Below are 11,036 nucleotides of genomic sequence, written 5' to 3'. Positions count from 1 at the left end.
TATTTACGTTATTTTTGTGTTTATAGGATCTGTTATGCAAAGAAAATAAAAATAGCACAAATGAGTTTTAAATAATAAACAGAATAGTTACTTCGAACATTATGATTTTTTTGTAGGTCAATTAATTTAGTTTATTCATTGCGATTATAATTGAAGTCGAAGAGTTAATTGAAGTCATTATTTGTCTATTTTCTGATCGCCAACTTCAAGCAAATTCTCTTGCTTGCAGAGTTCCTAAAGACGTGACCTGCCTAAGAATTGTGGAATGCATTTCGGGAGTCAATACTCGTAGTAAGCTGTTTAGAAGTGCAATTGCCCATCAGATGCTTCTTAGCTGTTATGATCATAAGCAAGCGTGGCTTTCCAACTAGACAACAAAAGCAGCTGGGGGAGAAAACAGAAAGAATAAGGAAAGAATGAAAGTAGGCGTGAAAAGGGGGAAGAATAAAATAAAAAGGAGTGGGCTGCCTTTGGCAGCTGTAAGGATAGGAGAGAGAGCACTGAGGCAGTGCGAAAAATGAAAGAAAAGGCTGCGTTGGCAGCTATGTAGAGAGAGACAGCGTGAGCTAGAAGACAGAGGGGCAGAAAAAGGGAGCGGAATAGAAAAGAAAAAGAGGGCGAGAGGAGAGCGGGAGAACGTGAAGGTCAGTGAGGGACTGACACGCCAGAAAAATAAAAAAAAACGAAAGGGGAAGATAGACGGACAGCAGATGAGAGCAGAGGGGAGAACGGAGAGTGAAGGAATATTTTGTGAAAACATGTTCATTTAAGCAACATCTATAAGCATGCAATGAACAATTAAAGGCGGAAGCATGCTAGCATGCACTTAAAAACAAAACATTAACCATGAAATTCAAAGCCTAGTAGATTGGTGAACCAATAAACAACTCAAAACAAAGTGAGTTGAAATATATACCTTTGTAGATTCCTCTTTGTATTTAAACAAAGGCTAATCACCCAAGAGATAGGGCCTTCATTCCTTGCATCTTAGATCCATGGATTTGGATGGATCTACACCAAGGAGAGCATGGATGATAAATGAGTGACCATGGAAGAATAGATGGCTAGCTACAACTTCCATGGTGGCCGGCCTTTCTAGAGAGAAATGGAGAGACAATTCTCACCCATTTTTCTCTAAAACAAACCCTTAATGAATAAAAGGCTATAAAGTCATATTTATACCTTTATTCATTTGAGTGGCAAACTTGTAATTAAAGCAAGTTCACTACCCTTTCTCTATATGGCCGGCCATGGGGGGTTGTTTGGGCTTTTGGGTCTTAGTGAATCATTATTCATTAAGTTGTCATACAACTTAAGTCAATGGGCTTGACGTTCGAAGCCCATTGGGCCTTAAGGTCCAAAACCTATCCCGAGGTCTTTAACGAACTTATTCGTTTGATTAATTAACATATTAATTAATCCTTGCCATAAATAATTAAACTATTCAATTATTCTTACTCATTTAGTTTGTTTCATCCATCTCCACCTTATACGGTGTACGATCCATTAGGTTCCTTTTAGCGAGGCAGTGGGCGATCAAAACTCTTTCAAATCGATTATGAATTGAAACTTACTTTCAATTCTCCCTTTAGTGATAATACACTTTTAGGGCTTCCACAAACCATGAGTGACACCTAGCCGTATGTCATGGTTACCCGAGCTAATCAGAAGAGGTTAAGAACCTATTCAGTTTAGGATTACAAATGCAATACGGTCTTTCTCTAATCTAATACTCCTGACCACATTGTTTGGTTTGATAGTTTATTTATTCATGTCTACTATCCAATGTGATTCGTGTTCTTATATGATTTCCTTGAATGTGATTTAGAACGACTTTTCTAAATCTCATTCATACTCTGGCCAGAGATTCTAAATCATATCATAGAGTATTCTCCCTCAAACGGTTTGAAGGTTAGAGATCCCTTGTTGCGCATTCACTTGCCTCCATGACTAAGTGGCTTAACCCCAACGATGCCGTGGACACCCCGATGGGGTGACATTGACATAATCAAAGATCAAGGACTTAACCACAAGACAACTGTGATGCCTCAGGTCAAAGGACTAATTTGCATTATCCCAAACATGAGTTCTCATGTGACATGAGTATGAGAACTCTTCGTTGATCGCGTTCAGTGAACTCATTCTCTACTGAGCACCTACGTACTTGTCTTGATGTCACACACACCAATGACTCGAGACTAGTCACTCTCCCTGAGAGAAGACATAGCACGTACCGATCTTGACGGACTGTCAATGCCCAATTGGCAATCCTATGATCAGGAACATTTAGGATGTGTCTACGAAAGAATGGTCTCATGAATCTAACTTCATTAGATTACATTCTTCCAATCACATATTCCTTGGACTTTATCGTTTAAGCATATAACATTTATATGAGACGGCTCAAACAATAATCTTTGCCCTTTATATTAAACCAAATTAGTTTAACATGTGAAATGTCCGTAAAGTATCATCACATGATTGGTTTTAGGGCACATTTCCAACAATCTCCCACTTGCACTAGAGCCAATCAGCTTGGTCATCAGTGATGATACCTCTTCTGTAGTCATTTCATAAATGGCTGAGTAGTAGGCCTAGGCAATGGATATCTATATGTTATCCATAGAAGCAACCTTGAGAATAACGACGTCACCATTATACATGATTCTCAATCATGTGGTTCAGTCTCTCATATGAGTTCGGACCTTGATGAGACCTTGATTCCCTGGCTTGAGCTATCGCCCCATTAGTGTCATAGTGTCAGTACACTAGATACACTTTCTGGTTGGAACCGAATAGAGAGTTCACTAAATGAACTTTCCCATCCAAACAACACTGTTGTAAACTTCTTTATGGCAATATATTTTGCATTCATAATGGAACACACTAAAGTCATTACTTTAATGTTTCCATCCAAATATCTCTTTAGTCATAATAAAGAGATATTCGTTTATCTCTTCATTCATAATGAAGAAACATCCAATGATGGATTAGATTCATAATCTAATACATTTACGCTTCCATTACGTTACTCTAATTCTTCCTCATTCTTTGAGGAATCTATCCTTTAGTATTTCTTAAATACTTAAGGATTCACTTGACAGTTGCCATGGTTCTGATCCTGGGCTTACACTGATATCGTCTTGTACCGTTCTAGGTACAACTCATATCAATGTTTTTCATACAATATGAAATACATAAATCACCTTTATGTGTATGCATAAAGGATTCTTATTTACGCATTATTTCTTTGGGAGTCAAAGGGTACGTTCCCTTTGAGAAGAGCTACCTCCTAGTCTCACTAGAGTTGTTCTTCTGATTAAAGTTTATCATCATATGAGAAACTTCCTAGCATCTTTTGTCTATTATTAGGGATTGATATAATCAAATTATATCCTAAAATCTATCAATATAGATTTCCATCCCATGTATATAGACTATGTCTCCCATATACATTCTATCGTTATAGAATGCTTAAAGTCATAACTTTAACGAAGAAATATTCTTTTCACTTCCAAAATTAATATATCATATATATATTCATACATATCACATATATATTTATATATATATATATACAAATTTAGGAATATGATTAACTCCCACTAATCTTTTGTAAACCTAGTAAACAAAAGATTCATTTACATCTTTATGAGAAAGCAAACGATTTGACCTTTCTCTCATAAGACGCTTATAGCTCCCACTAGCTTGCTAAGATCCATGATGGATGGATCTCTACAACTTACATGTCTTGTGATTCATATTTTTAGACATATATTATCAAGACTATCTTAATAATGGTTTCGGAAACCTATATTATGTCCAAATATTGAATCACCATTTAGTTGTAGCTAGCAATCTTCGAATTAATTGAAACTAAGACTACGTCAAAAATGGTTCCTTCAAAGTCAACCATTCTCTTTGATTGTAGTCACCTTAAGCTACCAATTAGCTTATGAAGGTTTCATTATTTCGGGTCAAATGGTACTTTACCATTCCCATGAGTATATATCGTATATGCACTCAATGTAGTCATAAGGATTTTCATTCTTGTTTCTTTCGAATTAAGAGGTGCAACTCTATGACATAGTCATAAAGTTCAAACCATTCAACTGAGACGGTTTATAAATCCTTCTCGACTACCTTGGAGCTTGTGGTATAGGAACTAGGTTGTTATATTTGTTGATTACTTTCTTGTCTCTCAAAGAACCCATTCTTTGAGTTCTATCCTTCGTTCATTTGCTCTTAGGCAAATCACATTGTAGGATTACAATGAACTACCCAACAAAACAACATTTGTTAGTTGGTTTATAGAAGCGATATCCAAAAGTTAATTTAAGGATATCCTACAAGATTGTTATCAAACAAATATTGCTTATAAGCACACAACCCCAAATCTTAACATGTTTTAAGATTTGTCTTTCTTTCCAACTACATCTTATGGAGTCATGAAAAATTTGGAAGATCTTCTAATTGACAATCATATTGTTTTTAGAAGTATATATCCTATATATGGGTAATAGATAACATCTAACGAACTAAATCTTATTCTAGTTCGTTCTTCTCCTAATGGAGAAATCTATTATCTTATGATGCTTCTTTCCTTGATATCTTTCAAGAAAACTATTCTAAAGTGTTACCATTCCTTGGATCAAATCTAAGGATGTAAATACTTTAGACGTCTTGCTCATCAACTTACATTACTTGAATTCTTTGAAACCTTTTGCAAAGTATTCGGACTTATGTTTATTTAAAATAAACTATAGTCCAACCGAGGGTGATCTTCGGTGAATGTCATCCAACATGAGTAGTATTATGTTTGTGGTCAAGTGCCACTAACATCTAAGTGAATTAACCTCAACAACTTTGTGATTCTTTCTTCTTTCCAAAAGAATAAAGATTCGAACATTTCGCCTCTATACAATTTTAACAAGAAGGTATTGGATCCGGATCTAACAATCCAAAGCATCCATTTATTACCAACTCGTAATTTATGTTTTTAGAGGAATCACAACTTAGTTGGGATTAGTCATTACCTTGCAACCTTTTGGGTTTTAAGCATCGTTGTATTCTAAACAGTTAACACTACCATATCATCTCTACTATAGAGACAATCAATTAGATTACTATAATCCAATCATTGATTAATAAAGAACAATGTTTTGTCAAACAAAACATTCATCCATCTCTACTATAGTGACGGAATTAAATTCCTTAAAATTGGAATGTAAAGACAATCTTTGTTTTTCCAATTTCTTTGGTAGTTCATATGAGGAAGTAAGCACTATCTGCTTTCGCAGAGATCTATATTTTATTCACGTTCCGAATGTGAAGCACCTTTTCCTTCTCTCATATATCTTCTACTTCTTATTAGTCACACTTTTACAACGATTGTAAAATATAGTTACTAATACGAAATCACGCATTCAAGTAGAAGAACCAACTGTTTTGAACTATTCAAGAACAATTTTACAACACCTTCGAAAGGTGTGTTCTTGACACTTGCAAGACATTTCTTGCAAATACCCCTTCCAATGTCCATCCTTTCATAAAGAAAGTTTGTTCCCTTGGAGTTATTTCGCTTTCTTCATTTGACTTCTCCTTTGACTACCATAGTCAAGGTCCCTAAACTCCCACTATCTCTCTTGAAACCTTTTTCAATTGTGTTATACACATCAAACAATTTGGAGAGCTTGTGGTTATTGTTCACTATATAGTTTACAATAAACTTAGTGAACTATAAGGATAGGGACACAAAGGTGAAGTCCTTGCCTAGTTTCCGTCTCATTAAGTGGTTTATCACTTCAACACTCAATGATTCAAAATCATCATTAGTCCATGTTGATGCACTATTTTTGTCAACCAACCATTATGTTCTAAACATAATTACAAACTTTCAAGAGTTGTTCAAAGCAACTCTCATTTCTTCATACAACAATTTGTAAGTGAAGAATCATGGCACATTAAGTGTCCATGCCTTTGTGCTTTCTTCTTAAGTTCTTTGTTCATTTAACAAAGAAACAAGCACTAAGTGTTTGCATTGACTAAGGGTTGTTCAAAGCAACTATTATTTCTTCATACAACAATTTGTAAGTGAAGAACTAATAACACTAAAAGTGTCCTTGTCATTATGCTAATCTTCGTAAGTTCCTTTGTTCATTTAACAAAGGATTAAGCATTGGTTGTTTGTGTTGTCCTCTTCATGATAGACTTTTCTAACATGTTCTTCCAATGATACATTATCATTAGGAAGATTGTGAGGATGAGACTACTTAGATACATATGCAATCTTTATAAGACATTCTTTGGGATTCTGGTACTAAGTCCGGAAACTAAAACTTTCGGCTTTTATTTGTCAAGTGTTGGATAGCGTTTGCAAATATATTGGTAAACAAATACATAACGAATATAAATTGATTGATTTTAAGCCATTTGATTCGGGTCTTTAAATCAAAATAGCACCACCCACTATTTTTGGCAAATTCCATATCCCTCATTGGAATTCGAGAGTTTTGGATGAAACTCTTAGTAGGTTATGGCAGACTCACTATTACCAAGCCCACCTCACAATGATATGATGTTGGCTAGCATTAATAATAATGAGAGAGTACACTTACTCATTTGCAACTAATGCAAGTACCCATCTTATTTGGCCTCTAGAGAATGTCACCTCACAATGATATGATGTTGGCTCCATTGCACTTAGTTAAGTCATTCTCACCATGCTTAGTTCGTGAAGGGGTTCAAGAATAGCCTCATGATGATACGATGTCGGCCATCCTCGTTGCCTACACTAACCTCATCATATGTTTATGGATTCCTCCTGAGTATAAGCATGCACTTTGTACTCCCCCATGATAGGGTGAAGCCGGTGTACAAGTCATAAACGATTGGAGCCCACCACGGTGGAAGGCCTACGAAAGAGTGTTCAAAGCACTCTCACGCTTATCAACTTAATAATTGTTTGGTTGAGGGTTTTAGGTCTCATCACATATAAATATACATTTTAATCTCTATTAAAACAATTTTGGTCCTATTACAACTATTGGTCCATATGATTGTTTTTAGTTGTATATAATACTCCCACTATGCTTATAAAACGGTTTTTAAAGCAAGAGTATATGATACTACTAACATAACCTTTGCATTCATTTGATGGACTATATAGTTGCCTTAGGGCCTTAGGATGATTATGAACCTTGGTTTAGATTCAACACGAGCCTTGTGTTGAATCTCGGTCTAGGGATGGTGATTGATTTTAGTTACGCGTTTAATCACATTAAGGCGTGTTGTCTTAGGGGCGTTGGACCCAACTACTTCATTTTCATGCATATCATATAAAGCAAGAAAGAAGTACTTCAAAGTAAAGGTGAGCTTATGCTCATTACAACATTTGCATAAAATAAATTACTTTAAAGTAAAGAAGAGCTTAAGCCCTTTTACAACATTTGATCAAATCAAATTACAACCAAAATTAATCTACACATTCCCATGGTTCAAACAAATTTGAAACGGCCTATCACATAGCTCAATTATATTAGGCTTAGGTTCATTATCACCCTTTAATTAATTAACACTTTAACTAATTAAATTGAATGCAACATTTTCATTTGGTTTTTGTATCCATAAAATTGATTTAAATGGAGCTAAACAAAATGAAAATCCAATTCTCATTTAAAGAGACAAAACAATTGTGTTCTCTACTTAATTTGGGCCAATATGCAATAACCACAACTTTTGGGCCATAAAGCAATTAACCTCAACTTTTGGGCTATATTGCAAAACTTTTGGGGTCACTTTGTAAAGACACAAAAGTCCACTACTTCATGTAATTACAATAGAACCCAAAATTTAATCAATGCAAAAACTTCATTAAAGGATCAAAACAATTTGTCCTTTAGCGTTTTTGGACCTAAACGTAAAAACGTAAACTTTTGGGCCAAAGTGCAAATACACAAAAGTATCAAAACTTTATGTAATTGCATAAAAACCCCAAAAGTACTCCCATTGAGGGAGGGCCGGTTTTTAGAGAGGGAAAGGGAGTGGAGATAAGTCCACAAAAATTTGGAAATTTCTTCAACAATTTCATAAAGCCTTGCAAGTGGAATTTGGTTGTTGTGAATCATAAAACCATGCATGTGGTGTGTAAGGTGTGTAAGGTGTGTAAGTCTTACACACCCATCACAATTTCTATCACCTTTAAAAAAAAATGTTTTGGTGATAGAAAATTCACATCAACCAACACAAAACAAAGACTTTATGAAATTAACCAAAACTTTGAATCAAAACACAAACCTTTTTGTTCTTGGCAAAAATGTCAAGAACAATGAAGAACACTCATGAAAAAACTCAAAATTTTCCATGAACATTTTTCACCCAAAAACATTCCAAAACCATTCAAACTTTAGGGAAATAACATCTAACCAAACTAGGGTACATAGGGGTTCCAAAAGTCACTTGAAAACACTTTTAACAAGTCAAACAAGAACCCAAAAATCCACCCTTTGGATTTGGCCGAAAATCCCCAAAGTCATGGCACCAAATTTTAACTCTAATATTCATGCTCATATGAACTACATCTACAACATTTGAGATGGCAAATTTTCTAACAAAATTTACATTCAAAGAAACAAGAATAAAGCTTGTAACAATTACAACTTTTAAATCACAAACTATGAACCACAAAACCCAAAAGGATTCACCAACTACTAGACCTAGGCTCTGATACCACTTGAAGGAATATTTTGTGAAAACATGTTCATTTAAGCAACATCTATAAGCATGCAATTAACAATTAAAGGAGGAAGCATGCTAGCATGCACTTAAAAACAAAACATTAACCATGAAATTCAAAGCCTAGTAGATTGGTGAACCAATAAACAACTCAAAACAAAGTGAGTTGAAATATATACCTTTGTAGATTCCTCTTTGTATTTAAACAAAGGCTAATCACCCAAGAGATAGGGCCTTCATTCCTTGCATCTTAGATCCATGGATTTGGATGGATCTACACCAAGGAGAGCATGGATGATAAATGAGTGACCATGGAAGAATAGATGGCTAGCTACAACTTCCATGGTGGCCGGCCTTTCTAGAGAGAAATGGAGAGACAATTCTCACCCATTTTTCTCTAAAACAAACCCTTAATGAATAAAAGGCTATAAAGTCATATTTATACCTTTATTCATTTGAGTGGCAAACTTGTAATTAAAGCAAGTTCACTACCCTTTCTCTATATGGCCGGCCATGGGGGGTTGTTTGGGCTTTTGGGTCTTAGTGAATCATTATTCATTAAGTTGTCATACAACTTAAGTCAATGGGCTTGACGTTCGAAGCCCATTGGGCCTTAAGGTCCAAAACCTATCCCGAGGTCTTTAACGAACTTATTCGTTTGATTAATTAACATATTAATTAATCCTTGCCATAAATAATTAAACTATTCAATTATTCTTACTCATTTAGTTTGTTTCATCCATCTCCACCTTATACGGTGTACGATCCATTAGGTTCCTTTTAGCGAGGCAGTGGGCGATCAAAACTCTTTCAAATCGATTATGAATTGAAACTTACTTTCAATTCTCCCTTTAGTGATAATACACTTTTAGGGCTTCCACAAACCATGAGTGACACCTAGCCGTATGTCATGGTTACCCAAGCTAATCAGAAGAGGTTAAGAACCTATTCAGTTTAGGATTACAAATGCAATACGGTCTTTCTCTAATCTAATACTCCTGACCACATTGTTTGGTTTGATAGTTTATTTATTCATGTCTACTATCCAATGTGATTCTTGTTCTTATATGATTTCCTTGAATGTGATTTAGAACAACTTTTCTAAATCTCATTCATACTCTGGCCAGAGATTCTAAATCATATCATAAAGTATTCTCCCTCAAACGGTTTGAAGGTTAGAGATCCCTTGTTGCGCATTCACTTGCCTCCATGACTAAGTGGCTTAACCCCAACGATGCCGTGGACACCCCGATGGGGTGACATTGACATAATCAAAGATCAAGGACTTAACCACAAGACAACTGTGATGCCTCAGGTCAAAGGACTAATTTGCATTATCCCAAACATGAGTTCTCATGTGACATGAGTATGAGAACTCTTCGTTGATCGCGTTCAGTGAACTCATTCTCTACTGAGCACCTACGTACTTGTCTTGATGTCACACACACCAATGACTCGAGACTAGTCACTCTCCCTGAGAGAAGACATAGCACGTACCGATCTTGACGGACTGTCAATGCCCAATTGGCAATCCTATGATCAGGAACATTTAGGATGTGTCTACGAAAGAATGGTCTCATGAATCTAACTTCATTAGATTACATTCTTCCAATCACATATTCCTTGGACTTTATCGTTTAAGCATATAACATTTATATGAGACGGCTCAAACAATAATCTTTGCCCTTTATATTAAACCAGATTAGTTTAACATGTGAAATGTCCGTAAAGTATCATCACATGATTGGTTTTAGGGCACATTTCCAACAGAGAGGACGCTGCCTTTGGCAGCGTGAGAGCAGCGTAAGACACGGGGAATTGGAAGGAGGGCAAGTCAGGGACTTGCTAGGCGCAGAAATAAGAACAGGGAAGAAGACTGGCGGGGAAAAAGAGGTCAGAGTGCGACAGCCAGGGAAGAAGAGGAGCACAGAGGCAGAGGGCTTCACTCCGTTTTTATTGGTGTTATCTTCTCAAACTCATGATTTACGTTTGGTTTAATTTGTTAATAATGTGTAACTAATTTATTTTGGCTAGAGGTTAATTCGAAACCATGAATATATTTGTAATATGAATTGATTACCTTCAGTTGTGATTTAATTTGCTTAACTGCTTGATTGATAACTTATTTTTGTATGTCGATTAAGGATGCATACTTAATTTACATGCATGAATTTGATGCTAGAATATAAGTGAATTTCACCTAATCGTTATGAACTTATATTCACAAGTAGTGAAGGTTGTTATCCACAATCGTGTTAAGTGAATTCTTGGCAAGAGTATCATGCTTTTCATAGTTACGAATG

At 35.6% G+C, this 11,036-nt stretch overlaps 1 long non-coding RNA gene across 1 annotated transcript; it reads left to right on the top strand.

The window, feature by feature from the left end:
- Nucleotides 1-504: 504 nt before the first annotated feature.
- On the top strand, nt 505-10,825 carry LOC126583415 (uncharacterized). The gene is made up of 2 exons (XR_007609744.1): nt 505-561; nt 10,508-10,825. It is a non-coding gene; the product is annotated as an uncharacterized LOC126583415 (long non-coding RNA).
- The last annotated feature ends 211 nt before the right edge of the window (nt 10,826-11,036 follow it).

This window comes from Malus sylvestris, chromosome 9 (genome assembly GCF_916048215.2).
Source record: "Malus sylvestris chromosome 9, drMalSylv7.2, whole genome shotgun sequence".
Taxonomy (NCBI): Eukaryota; Viridiplantae; Streptophyta; class Magnoliopsida; order Rosales; family Rosaceae; genus Malus; species Malus sylvestris.
Note: the sequence above shows the minus strand (reverse complement) of the source record. Positions and strands in the feature narration are given on the sequence as shown.